This window comes from Schistocerca piceifrons, chromosome X (assembly GCF_021461385.2).
Source record: "Schistocerca piceifrons isolate TAMUIC-IGC-003096 chromosome X, iqSchPice1.1, whole genome shotgun sequence".
NCBI classification, from domain to species: Eukaryota; Metazoa; Arthropoda; class Insecta; order Orthoptera; family Acrididae; genus Schistocerca; species Schistocerca piceifrons.
In genome coordinates this window covers 487,598,650-487,613,415 of record NC_060149.1, presented here as the reverse complement: position 1 = coordinate 487,613,415, position 14,766 = coordinate 487,598,650, and the positions used below count along the sequence as shown (strand labels likewise).

The window sequence follows — 14,766 nt, the reverse complement described above, 5'->3', positions numbered from 1 at the left end:
AATTGGCCCATGACTGTGCGACGTGGGATTTGATGTGAAGCCGTAAATCCGCTGCAGGAGGGGCTGCAGAAAACGGGGGGTAAGTAACTGCTCCCCCAGCCAAACGATCAGCGAGCCCATTACCCGGGATACCCACATGGCCAGGGACCCAAAGGAAGTCAATAGAACAAGCAGCAAAGTGAATATCAGCGAGATGGTCATGGATGGCAGAGACCAAGGGATGGCGCGAAAAACACCGGTCAATAGCAAGAAGGCCACTCATCGAGTCCGTGCATAACAAAACGCGGTTGTGTTGGGACTGTTTAATAAAGGTAAGGGCCTGGGAAACTGCCATCAATTCCGCAGTAAACACCCCACATGTAGGTGGCAGCAGATGACTTTCCGTTCCAACAGAGGACGTGAAGGCATACCCAACACTATCAGCAGATTTAGAGCCATCAGTGTAAAAAACAACAGCATCCCGAAACTCCCATAAAATTTGGCGGAAAAAGGACCGCGGCGGAGATCCATCCGAAGTCGAGGCCGAGGAACTAACCAAGGAGGGGAGGAGGGGAGGGAGCGAGGAAGACAGGACAAAGAAGGAAGCTGAAAATCACGGCAAAGAGACGCAAGGCGCAGTCCAACCGGTAAACCCGTCCGAGGGCGAGAGTCGAGTGGGCGACGTCCATGGTCTGGGAACAGGATAGAATAGGAAGGATGAGTGGGAGAGGAACGGATAGTGAGGGCGTAAGACACCAGAAGCTGGGACCGCCGAACAGAAAGAGGGGGGGGATCCCAGCTTCAACTAGGAGACTATCAACAGGGCTAGTAGGAAAGGCACTGGTGGCTAAACGGATACCACGATGGTGGACTGGATCCAGCACGTGCAGTGTGGAAGGAGCAGCTGAACCATAAACTTGACAACCATAGTCCAAACGTGACAGAACTAGAGCACGATAAAGACGGAGGAGGAGGGAATGGTCCGCACCCCAAGACGAGTGGGCAAGGAAGCGAAGGACATTGAGTTTACGGAAACATCCTACCTTCAGTAGTCTGATATGGGGCAGCCAAGTGAGCTTGTTGTCGAAAAGAAGACCCAGGAAACGAAACTGTGGGACCACAGGCAATCTTTGTGCAGCGAGATAGAGCTCTGGATCAGGGTGGATCGTAGTACGGCGACAGAAGTGGACCACTCGCGATTTTAAAGGAGAGAATTGAAACCTGCGTGAGAGGGTCCATGCAGAAGCACGCCGTATAGCTACCTGGAGCTGCCGCTCTGCAGATGCCATCGAGGAGGAACTAACCCAATTGCAGAAATCATCCACATACAGGGCAGGGGCGACCAAGGGACCGACAGAGGCCACCAGTCCATCGATAGCAATGAGGAAAAGGACACTCAAGACAGAACCCTGTGGGATGCCCGTCTCCTGGGTCCATGGAGAACTAAAAGCAGTACCAACTCGAACTCTGAATGACCGATGGATCAGGAACTGGAGGATAATAATCGGGAGTGGGCCCCAAAGACCCCACTGATGAAGGGAAAGTAAGATGTGATGGCGCCAGGCCGTGTTATAGGCCTCGCGAAGGCCAAAAAACACTGCAACCAAATGGCGGCGATGGGAAAAAGCCTGCCGAACTGCGGATTCCAAGCGAAGTAAATGATCGATTGAAGACCGTCCCTCTCGAAAGCCACACTGGTAAGGCGACAATGGATCCCGAGATTCGAGGACCCAATTGAGCCGACGGGCTACCATCCGTTCAAGTAACTTACAAACAACATTGGTCAAACTAATTGGACGATAGCTGTCAACTGGTAGGGGGTTCTTACCAGGCTTAAGGACAGGAACCACAATGCTATCCCTCCACTGAGAAGGGAAGTCACCCTGGAGCCAGATACAGTTAAACACCCGAAGAACATGTTGCCGTTGTGGAGCACTGAGATGTTGAAGCAGTTGGTTATGAATGGAATCTGAGCCAGGGGCCGTATCATGAGAAGAAGATAGAGCAGAAAGAAATTCTCATTCAGTAAAAGGTTCGTTGTAAGATTCTGACTCACAAGGGGTGAAACATAAGGTGGAAGCTTCAGCCAGCTGTTTTTGATGAAGGAAAGCAGCTGGATAGGAGGCTGAGGCTGACGCTGACGCCACTGCAAAATGGGTCGCAAGATGTTCTGCAAGAACTAATGGGTCCGTACAAATGCCATCTGGGAGGTGAAGGCCTGGGAGGGTGGACTGCCGATGGCAACCTTGGAGGGAACGAAGTGTAGCCCATACCAGTGACAGAGGGACAGTAGAACCAAGAGAAGAAACGAATCGTTACCAACATATCCGCTTACCCTGTCTGATTAAATAACGGGCTTTAGCGCGAATGCGCTTAAAGGTAGTAAGGCTGGCTACGGATGGGTGCCTCTTAAAGTGTTGCAAAGCTCGACGGCGATCGCGGATGGCAATGGCAATGGCCGTACTGCACCACGGGACTTGCCGGCGGCGAAATGGTCCAGATGAGCGCGGGACCGCAAGGTTAGCAGCGCGAACAATCGCGTCAGACACGTCACGTAGGACGTCATCAATACAACCCGACAAAGAGGGAGAAAACTCAACCTGTGCAGTGTATAGAGGCCAATCGGCGCGGTGGAAAGACCAACGAGGTAACCTGTCCATCGGGGAGCGGGAAGGGAGCGTGATAGTCAACGGGAAATGGTCACTATCACAAAGGTCGTCGTGTGGCGACCTGTGTAATGAAGGGAGGAGAGAGGGAGAAGAAAGAGAAAGATCAATGGCAGAAAAGGTACCATGACCGGCACTGAAATGAGTTGGGGAGCCATCATTAAGAAGGCACAGGTCGTGGTCTGCAATAAATTGGTCTATAAGAAGACCTCGTCTAGATGGAAAGGCACTGCCCCACAAAGGATGATTAGCATTAAAATCCCCAAGGAGGAGGAAGTTGCTGAAGAAGGGTGGTTAAGGCAGCAGGTGTAAGAGTCCTGTCAGGAGGGAGATAAAGATTGCAAACTGTGACTGCAGAGTCTAAGTGGACCCTAACAGCAACCGCTTCCAATGTAGTTTGGAGAGGAATCCACGTGCTAGCAATGTCTGTACGGACCAACGTACAAACACCACCAGAAGCCCGCAAGGGCCCGACCTGATTTCGACAGAAAACACGGAACCCACGGAGGGTCGGTGAGTGAGCATCAGTAAAATGAGATTCCTGGAGAACAACACAAGCTGCAGAGTAGGACGAAAGAAGGGATTTCAATTCCGGAAGGTGACGATAGTATCCATTACAATTCCATTGGAGAACCACAGAACGATGGTGTAAATGAGGGCTGAACACGCTAAATCCAGTCATACCGCCGGGTCCCCACCAGTCACAGACAAGGAGGGGGCGACATCCATGAACGACAGGTCAGAATCCGGTTGTGAAGTCGGGGAAGGGACCACCGGTGACACCAGAGGCTCTTTGTCCCGGGACTTATGTTTCTTCTTCTTTTCAGGCTGAGATCGAGGAGGGCTGTGTGGCATAAAGGAGCCAGCTGCAGCAAGATCAGGAACAGAAAGAGACCGGGCGACCTGGGGGCTGACAGACCGCGGCTCTCGCGGTCGCCGCGCGGCAGCAGACCTTTGACCTGGAAGGTGCCGGGAAGGGGCATCCCGGGAGAGGCGCCCTTGACCGGCAGACGCCGAAGGAGTGGGACACTTCTCCGGCTGGGGAGGGGGAGCAGCGCCCATAGGAGAAGGTGTGGGAGCCGCAGGGGAGGGGGGAGGAGAGGGGTCCTGGACGGGGGTAAGGAAGGGGGAGGAAGGGGTGAAGATGTAACCAAGGCGTAACTAGACGTCATGGACACAGGGTGCAGTCGTGCATATTTCTTACGGGCCTCTGTGTAGGTTAAACGATCGAGGGACTTCTACTCCTGTATCTTGTTTTCTTTCTTATATACAGGGCAATCTGGTGAAAGTGGAGAATGACTACCATGACAATTTACACATACAGGAGGGGGAACACAGTGACTCCCCTCATGGAGTGGTCGTCCACAGTCACCACAGAGAGGGTCCTGGGAACAGCGAGAAGACATGTGGCCAAAACGCAAGCACTTAAAACATCTCATAGGAGGTGGGATGTACGGCTTCACATCACAGCGATAGACCATAATTTTAACTTTCTCAGGAAGGGTATCCCCTTCAAAGGCCAGGATAAAGGCACCAGTATCAATACGATTATCTTTAGGACCCTTCTGAACACGCCGAACAAAGTGAATACCCCGCCGTCCGAAATTGTCCCGAAGTTCCTCATCAGATTGAAGGATGAGGTCTCTGTGAAAAATCACACCTTGTACCGTATTTAGAGACTGGTGAGGGGTAATGGACACAGGAATTGTGCCAAGATGGGTACAGGCACGAAGGGCCGCAGATTGGGCAGCTGAAGCAGCTTTTATCAGCAACGAACCCGACCGCATCTTGCTCAGGGAGTCCACTTCGCCAAACTTGTCTTCAATGTGTTCAGTCCTGGTGCAAACTAGATAACGGGGGAAAGGTTTTGCCCCTAGACGACGGGCCTGACCCTCTTCCGAGGGGGTAGCCATGGAGGGGAAGGCCGAAGGGGCAAGAGAAGCAGCACTTGAGGAGTCAGTTCCACGCAGAGAGACGGCCGCAGAAGAACGGCCAGAGTTTTGGACCCATATGTGTTTCATCTGCATAGCGTCTGCCCTGATACCACCCACTCCGATCAGGGGCTCTCCTCACGGGCGCCACCCAGCCACAGCAAGGGCCGTCTGGCACGGCGGCCATTGCCGGGAGTTCCGATGCTCCAGGATGACGAGCAACCACTCCAAGGCATGCATGAGGAGGTCACAGCTCAGGTATCAGAAGTGTGATCCGTGTGTGTGTTCAGGGTGCTCAACCAAAGGGGTACATAGCGACCCCACCACACGGGCTGGCTACCGTGCTGGCTATGCACCCTAGCATCAGACAACGACGTGAAAGAAAAGGTGGAATGTACTAGGAGGGCGCACGTCGGAGACACTAGGTAAGGTGCTCTTCCCCAAATGGCTCACACTACGGAGGAGAAATTTTGTAATGGAGGTCAAACCCCAGAGGGGGACCAAGGAATGCCAAAAGGAGGAGATGATTACGCAACAAAGCCGGAGTGTAAAACCAACAGAACCAGGAGGATAGCGGGGGCCAACATAAGCAAGGGCACCAATAGAGGGAGAGGAGAGGGCGAGGGGAAAGGAGCATGGAGGGGAAAGGAGGGGAAGGGAAAGGAAATGCAGCCCGGGAGAGAAAGAAGGCTGCAATGGCTCGGGGCCCCGTGCTCGCCACGCACGTAGCATGCTGTTCGAGAGTGGAATTTGTGAAATGCAGAGTAGTCGTCTGGTTGTAGACACGGATCTTTAAAAATATTGTTTGACTCCTTATGCAGCACCTCATTAATCCGTATAGCCACATGTGAACGAACACCTGGGTGGAGAGACGCTACTACCACTTTCAGTACCCTGATAGTATCACAACTCTCGATACTCAATCTTCCGCAGAAACCACTAATAAAATTGAAGAGGACCTCAGTTCGCCAGCAAATTAGGACTTTGAGGTGGGACGACCAAATCCATGAAGCATTTTTTTTTTACCAAGAACTATTATGTATGTCCTTCGAAACTGAGCCATCAACAGTAGAGCAAGTAGCCGACTTCACGTAGCGGACTTCATGCTGCAGCAAAGTTCCCGTGATATATGCTACTCGTACATCAGCTGAAAAGGATGGAAAGGGTTCTTGTAGTAAATATAGGAAAGTGGAGATGGTTAATGGATGATGATTCTACACGGAAGGGCTCGATTCTTGTTACAGCAGCGTTACACTCATTATCATTATTGCCGTTAGTCCAACAGCAAGTCTGAGTCGATAAAAAATAAAAACCAAACGAGTTGAGCACATGAAATCAAAGCCGTGCCTCATCGGAAGATTCACATTCTTTAGCGAGAAGAGATGCTACACAATGGGATTTGACGATTTCGAGTGAACGTTGCAACAGTCGGATATGGTTGACCCTTAGCTGTGTAAGTACCTCAATGCATCGGACGTAATTTAAAGATGTATGTACCTGACTTGAGTTTTGAGTTCGAAAGGCACGGTGCGCTAGCACGAAGAGCGCTCAGAACACGCGCACGTTATAGGAACACGTCTTACTCTATTTAACAGCTTTTCTAGGGCTCTGTCTTACACTTTGTATCAACATCTAATAAACCAGCCGCTGCCGGAACGATTCTCCTTTATTTTGCCTGCATCTCCTCCACCGTAGAAACTTTTATAACGACTGTTCTTCGTAACTATTCGACATATATTGGTACCTTTCTTTGTTTCTTTCACTTCATAAATGCTGCTAGGACTTCTGAGGCGTTTTAACGCCCAAGGAAACAATGTTTAAGAGTAATACTGTTAAGCATTATGAGAGCAGTTCAGTACTTTTAAGGCCCTGCAAACAATACATCGTTGAAGTAACACAATGCGGGCATAAAATTGGGGATATTTCGAAGTTCTGAAGAAAAACATGAATCGAAAGCTGGTAAAAACTTAACAACGCTTGCCTTAATCTTCCTACCTAGTGAAAACAAGAGTGAAAGTACCCTGGTAACAGTTTCAGTGTATACGAATTGTGGAATTAAATTTTTATTTCAGTTTTATGACAGTCTCCTTATTCGTAATAAAGCTGCATAATGTTCTAATACTTTGATGGTACTAGTTCATTTGTAAGAACATGCTATGCGACATGAAAGCAGGTGCTAAATATTGCAATATTGTTACAAAGTAGCCGTTTGATTTGTTTTCAGACACTGGAATCTAAAATCGAACTGTGGGTTTTCGCAGGCGGTCGCTTTTACCAGAAAAGCCACAAATCCACCACATCGAACATACTCAAATTCACAATGTGGCATATTTGCCTCAAATTTTCTCCGCGTTTTCTTTGGCCTTTAACAGCTTCCTTCGCTTTAAATAGCACAATACATTGCGGCGGCATTAAGGACCATCAACCTTCCCTCTGATGCACATTTTTTTAGTTGCTGAAGAACTTCTGATGATACATTCAGAGAAACTACGTGCAGTCAAACGTTACTATTAGAACTTAACCATCCGGAATGCGAACGTGAATGGCGTAATTGGTAAAGTCGAGCACTCACAAGAATAGAGAGATCCGTATTCTAATCTGTTGTCTAGCTCAGACTTCCATTGCATCGTATTTTAACAATCACAGCGCATACTAAAAATAAATTAACTGCTTTCTCTAATTCGAAGGTACGGTACTTTTAACACGGTTTTAACTGGGCTTGACATGACCATAAGCAGAAGCGCACGTCCATTACTATTTTATCAAATTAATGGTTCCGCATAAACTTGAGATTTTTAGTAATGAGTAATTCATATTTAGCATTTAAACCAGGAGAATATTCCGAGTGTCTTTCGGAGTCACAAAATAGATCATTTCACGATTTCGTAAAATAAATTCCCGATTGTGTCAAATCGTTGCCTGCTTCATGTTCTTCACAAGGTTGCATGTTTAGGAAACACCGTCGAACTTAGACATAGTAATTGTAGTGATTTTTCCGGATACAATAACTATTTTTCATTTTACACTTAGTATAATTAGGCTAGGATAACAGGCTACTATCTATCGTGTGTGTCACTGACGTACCGCTTGTATTTAGAAAAATGTGGGAACTTGTGAATTGACGTCCTTCAGTTTAAGCTGTTAAATGCGTCGTCTGACTTTTTCCGCTCAATATCCACTGGCTTAAGTATGACGCGGTGCCACGCTCAACATTTGGTTACAAAGGTTTCAAAATTGATTTCAGGGAGGTGCAGAATGTGACAGAATGGTTTGGGGAGTGGTAGAGGAGTGTAAATTTCCAAGTAGCTCGACACATTGGGGAGATGCCGAATTTGGAATCTTCCTTTGTGTGTGTATATTTTTTGTCTGCAGGAGCGTCCTCCTGTGACCGTTACTTTTAAGCCAGACGACTCACGTTAAATCGACAGGTGTGTAAACCTATTGGCGCGTTAGCAGGTTTACACACAATTTATTTCCGTATTCTTTCTGGACGTGTAATACGTAACTGTGGCGGAACGGTTATCCACCATACCATCGCTTACGTAACTGCAGTAACCACCAAGAATCGTAACTGAGGCTGACCAGCGGAGCTGACAAAGACCTGCGTCGAGAGACAGCATTTTCATCTGCTAAGAGTAATCACACATTACCATAAAGCGATTTCCGCGGGTTATGTGTCTTTTTGTGAAGGAACACAAAACATCTATTTACTTTCCTGGAGAAAAGATTTTACTCGGTGTGCGAATGCAACTAAAAAATTTCATTTGTGATAGGTACTTTTAAAGCCTTAAACTTTTTTATTAACAGCCGCGCGGGTTGAGGCGTCTTGTCACGGTCCGCGCGGCTCCCCCCGTCGGAGGTTAGAGTCGTCCCTCGGGCGTGGGTGTGCGTCGTTCTTAGCGTAAGTTGGTTTAAGTTAGATTAAATGTTGTGTAAGCTTAGAGATCGATGACCTCAGCAGTTTGGTCCCGTAAGACCTTACAACAAACTTAATTTTCAATGAGATAACATTTCCAAAATGGAAGTATATATCGTTTGTCAGTGCTTTAATTAGAAGTAAATATTATTAAGTATTACCTTATAATACATCTAAAAATATATACATTGTGCTAAATATTGGTTCAGTACTTTATTACTGGTATGGACCCTTCTGCTTAAACGAAGATCATCGCGAGTTGAGCCTGGATAGCTCAGTCGTTAAGGCGATTTTCCATGAAAGATAAGGGCCAAATCCGAGCCCAATTCCGACACACAGTGTTACTGTCAGAAATATTCAGAACCCTGCACACTCGAGTGCGTAGCAGAAGATTAATTCTAGAAATGTAACAGTTTAAACGAACGTCATAAAATCAAGCAATAAGATTTTATGTTCTCCCAAAATGTCCAAACATTCTACCAGCAGCGTTTCCTTTCCATTATTTAAATCACATATATAAGCAGATACCAAATCTTTTTCTGCAATATAATATCACTCCTACCGCTATTGCCAGATTGTTTCCTGAATGCCCACAGCCAACAGCACCTTTCGATACAAAAGTTCAATATTACAGTGACCAGATTAAGGCGGAGAAAGAATTTAACTAAAATAATAATAAATGGTCCACGACGCGAAACGAAAATTAAAGAAACTTATAGTAATAAGTAATGTAATAATATGCTATGATAATGAAAAGATAGATTGGAAATGTGTCTGTATGGTCTAGAAGTAAATATTTTGGACCTCGTTTCAGAGCAACCAAGAATTCCTTAGTTTCGATTTTGTTCATTTGATGGGAATTGCTGGTATAAAACAGGTCGGTAACAGTGCAGTGGGCTGCCTTTTCTCACACTCCTCCTCATTATGATGTCCCAGTTTTCCATCACTTCGGAAACAGTAGAAGTTTCCTTGTTTTAGGAGCTGACGTCCTAACGATACAGCAGTACCGTGGCTAAGTCGGATTCTAATTTGTATAGTAAACTACAGGACATTTAGTTCCGGTACGTCAGATTTCGTACAATTTTATGTTTTAAAGCAGCATAGGCAATCCTTTTTCAATTACTAGATCGATAGCAGTCACTTAAAAATGTCATTATTATTCTAAAGACGCGCATTGTACCTAACACATCAAAGGCACCACATTTTTCACTTGGGTTATGTGAAAACGTTAGGATACGGGAAAAAATGGGGTAGTTGATGGGTGATAAGCAGGAGTAACCATTGCAACATCTTCCATTCTCGTATGTAAATCTAAGTTGGATCTGCGATCTTTCAGAACAGGTGTGGTAGGAGATTACGAATGCCTCTCTTTCGCTTTGGTGATACGCAAACAGGTCGAAGTGGCTAAGTGACAAAATCTCACTAGTTAATATGGCTTTTTGCTTACATTTGACGTTTATTGACAGCGTCGTAATTAGAGCGACCCGCAACTGCTCAGCTTTTGCAACAAGAGGAAGGAAACTGTACTGACAGAGTAAAATAAGTCTGTACTAATAACGGAAACGTTGTCTCCCTCATTACTGATAAAAGCCCTCCCCCTCCTCTATTTTACAGACATTCAAGCAATGTAAGGGTGGAACTTGTCTGTTTGTAAAACACACATAAAAGATACATTCAAAATTTGCTCAGTGCTAAATCGTCTTGCGTCAACTACGAGTGAGTGTGTGGATAGAGTTAACTAATTTATAATTTGTGTGTCTACGATATATTTTATATGCCTATAATAAGTAAGTTAAGCCAAAACTGGACTAACTGCGTTGCACGTGTTATCTGTACAGTTAAATTCACAGTTCCAACAGGTCTAAGAAAGACCATACCGCAATTACAACGTATTGTCATATGCCTTATTGCTACGGGTTTCCTTTGATTTTCATTTCGCGTCACAGACCACTTTCTAATAATGCTTATTGTGTAGAAATTCCAATCACAGTCAGTCTCGGTACCTGTGCGGCGTATTGCTATCTGAAGGGGGCTGGGTTCGATTTCCGAGAGGGTTGGATACTTTCTCCCCATCAGGACTGGGCGCTGTGTTCTCACGTTCGTATCCTCTTAATTGACATTCCACTACTCAGACAGCCATATAGGCACGTTCTGAAAGCCAGTACATTGAAAAACTTGTTTTCGGAATTAATCTCTTACTACGCAGCGGGATGTGCGTCAGACTAGGGTTCTTATCGGGCCTTCTTTGCCTTTCGCAGGTTACCCCCACGCACCAGAGATGGCTCGAAGAGGGGCGAATGCATTTCTCTCACTCCACAGACATCGGTAGTTCCCAAAAGCTTTTGTCTGTAGCTAGCTTTGTGCGCACGTAAATTGCCTCTTAAAAAGAAGTCTTTAAATGTTTCAAAGAATTGCTATTACATACAAGTACGTCGCGGATTTACTTTAAAAAAATCCTGCGAAACTCGTTATAGCTTTGGAGTCTGTGACGAAATAAAATACAAAAACGCCACAAAATAGTTTTCTACAACGTCAAATTTGAAAGATTTATTGCGAACAATACAAGTCAATGACAGATTTAAGTTTCTTGATTTCGTCGCTTATTCTCCCACCACGAGTCAGCAAATCCCGTTCTACATTCAACAAGTCGCAGGGGCAACTAACTAAGTGTTAGTTGAGAATTTCTGTTTTTGCTCCATATCATTATAAATCTAAAAGAGGCAAAGAAAATTTTATCAAACTACATCTGATAGTGATCTGCACACCGTCATTTCTCAGATATGTAAATAGACTTAGTAGCTACACAGTAGCATAGCTTAATCAGCTAAGTACACAGCTATTTAAGAACCTTTTCCACATTGCACTGTACCATGTTAGAGGCAGTGGCATTTACTGAAAATACAAAAACGTACAGAAGGCCATCGGTTCATTCATAACGTGCTCCGCTGTTCATCGTATCTGCATTAGTGATGCTTATCTAAGCGCGCAACATTGGAAATCTGTTTCACTTGTTTGGATACTTACAACATAAGAGCTCTGGAGTTAACTTTCTGGAGAGGGATGTCAGGAAATGTTTCACACCGGAATCAGTTCAAACCTGAGACTGAAAAGAGTGAACACGTCCGAACGATTTGAAATGACTTAACTCTTTATATTGAACTCTGCTAAGAATGAGCGATCTTTAACTGAGAAATTATTGCTCACAAAGTGCAGTAGCGCATGTATCATCGTCGGAGGACGAAGCCTGCAGAACCTTAACGCAGAATATCTGTTCAAGAAACATATTTAGAGGTGTAAGAAGACAAACGTCTTTCAGGATAAGAGACGGTCAGGAACAAACCAAGGAAAATTGCATAAAAAAGTATAATTCATGCACAATTATAATCCCAAATTTCCGCTGAGAAGCTGTAGTTAGCGTATCTGTTCCTAGCATGGTTCTAGAACGAAGGGAATTCCCAAATACTGTCATAAAACCAGTAGTAGCTAGAATCACGCTAATTTTCTTCAGCATGAAAAGCGCTGAACAGCTCTTGCGTTGTTTATCGAGAGAAAAATTATTTCTTAACATTGTGGACAAAGGATGCGGTTACACAGCACCGTTTAGGCAATCAGCACATCTGTGTCTTAAAAAAATAAACGAATTTTCAGACTGTTGTTCAGTCATTGCCAGCAGAAAGAACAAACAATGATTACAGGACGCGTTGTCATTGAAAAGAAAAAAAAAAGAAGAAAGAAATAAACGTATAGTGAAATGCGGAAACTGGTAACCACTTAAGAACACAGTTTCCGCAGCCGAATCATAAGCAGACACTATAGGTTGAAGGGATAGTCGCTGGTAACTTAAATGCAAGAGCAAAAACTTGCTGCGCCCACCTGCACTCGGCAAGCAGCAAGCGTCGCGTAGCAGGCAAAGATGCTGCGGAGTGCGTCGAGCCGTCCTCCCCTCCACTTCCTGCGTGCAACCCCTATCGCTGTCGGCTACTCACTGCTGACAGCTGGCAGTCGTAAATTTGCCTGAGGCGACTCGGGCACAAACTCGTGACGTCACCGCGCATGCGCCCTAGCGCACCTATCTACTGCCTCCGTGCTTGCGGCGGTGGCTTTGGGACGATAGGCACGCGCGTGAGGAAGCTACTGACTCGCTACCAGCCAATCACGAACGTTAAGGTAATATTACTTTTTGAGGCAGCTGTCGAGCGTCCAGACGCATATCACCTTGCACCAAAGTCACCGGGTAGGAATGAAGAGTAAGAAGTAACTGTCCTACGGTATTTAATGCCTAACTACCACAGTGGTCAGTAAACAGTACTTCTTGCGCAACATTTAACTAATTAGACATAGAATGTATCTGCTTTTCTCGCACCGTCCCAGGATTTACACATACTACAAGCCGATATCAGAACAAACTCCTCTCAATTCAAATCTACTTGGCACAGTAGTAACCTTTGATACAAATACTGCCATCGCATAGACGAACACCTCTTTTTTTTCCCAAAAGCATCTGTTAACGATAAAAAAATTTCAAGATCGTAAAAGCTTTTAAAAAATAAAACGAATTCTAGCTTTCTTTAATTCCTTGGCGTAAACATCGAGATGTTACGAATTTATCTTCCCATCTGCCTGGACTGATAGATCGAGCGAGGAAACCCAGTGCTTAGGACACTGGGTCGTAGTCGCGAGGAATGGGGCTCAAATCCTCGTCCAGCACAAGACGTTGAATGTTAGATTGTGAGAAGTGGGAACACACCAAAAAATGGTTCAACTGGCTCTGAGCACTATGGGACTCAACTGCTGAGGTCATTGGTCCCCTAGAACTTAGAACTAGTTAAACCTAACTAACCTAAGGACATCACAGACATCCATGCCCGAGGCAGGATTCGAACCTGCGACCGTAGCGGTCTTGCGGTTCCAGACTGCAGCGCCTTTAACCGCAGGGCCACTTCGGCCGGCGGAACACACCATACAGCCAACATCCGCCCATCCTTTTCATAACTGCTGATATCATACATAGGTCGGCATGGATGTGACTTTCGCCTGTTTGCAAGACCTGCCATTTTACGCCGCATGTACCGGAAAAGAAACAGATATCAGCGGTCACAGATTGGTGACGTGCATCCTTTCATATGCCTGTTAGTTAACGGTGACGTAGTGACAGAAGGAACTCCAGCTACAAGAGTGAAGTTTTTCTATTGGACGCCGCTTCGGAGAGTTGTGTATCCCTGAGCTACCCTAGTAGTTCTACCAGAGAAAGGGGACGTACCCTTTAACGTGGAATCCTAACCACATCTCGTTGCTGGCGAATCTTTACGTCTATGAAAGGTGAAGGCTAGGTTAAAGGCAAATTCACAATTCCATGGTCTGACCGAGATTCGATCCCGGCCATTCAATTGTCAGAAGCACTTACCATTTCTTTATTTTTTGTGAGACCACAAGGCACGACTAGGGGAGAAGTGAAAGGTTCAGCCGGCCGTGGTGGTCGAGAGGTTCTAGGCGCGTTAGTCCGGAACCACGCGACTGCTACGGTCACAGGTTCGAATCCTGCCTCGGGAATGGATGTATGTGATGTCCTTAGGTTAGTTAGGTTTTAGTAGTTCTGAGTTCTAGGGGACTGATGGCCTCAGATGTTAAGTCCTACAATGCTCAGATCCATTTGAACCATTTTTGAAAGTATCAAACAGAGGACGAACACATGCGCACAATGGGATCACGGTATACTGTTAAAGCGAGAAAAGCAGCAACAATGTCAGAGAAGAAGAATAATTAAATGTACAACTTTACTGTGTCGACAACTGTGCTAACAGCTTTGTAGTGGAGTACCCATCGCAGAACTGAGTGAAGTACATGACATAACACAGATGAATGCAATAACACGAATTGAGTTCTTGGTGGGCTAAACAATCTGTGTGCGAACCTTAAAACAATGTTTTCCACCATTTAGTAGGGAAGTTTTGCGATGGGACACACATGACTATTAATTATACACTGTCCAGTCAGTTAATGTGACCACCGGTCAAAAGGTTAAATAACTGTCTTTTGTAGCACAGTCCTCTGTGAGACCTGCAGGAAGACCGTCATTCAGGTTCTGAAAGGTATCGACGGGGATGCGGAGCCATGGCGACTCCAGTGCCGTGGCCAGCTGTGCTATGTTTCTCGACTGAGGATACGTGGCGCATACAGTGTGACCGAGGTGGTCCCAAAGATTTTAGATTGGGTTTAAATCCGGGTATTAGGTGGCTAAGAGAGTACACTGAACTCATCCTGGTGCTCTTCGAAC

The 14,766-nt window shown here is 45.8% G+C and overlaps 1 protein-coding gene across 1 annotated transcript in view; it reads right to left on the bottom strand.

Moving 5' to 3' along the window:
- The window catches only part of LOC124721500 (beta-1,4-glucuronyltransferase 1), a 324,876-nt gene extending 312,406 nt beyond the window's left edge, over positions 1–12,470 (bottom strand). Inside the window, exon 1 of the mRNA XM_047246514.1 lies at positions 12,366–12,470. The gene's annotated coding sequence lies outside the window, so the exon portion shown is untranslated. The remainder of the gene's footprint in view (positions 1–12,365) is intronic.
- Between the last annotated feature and the right edge of the window lie 2,296 nt (positions 12,471–14,766).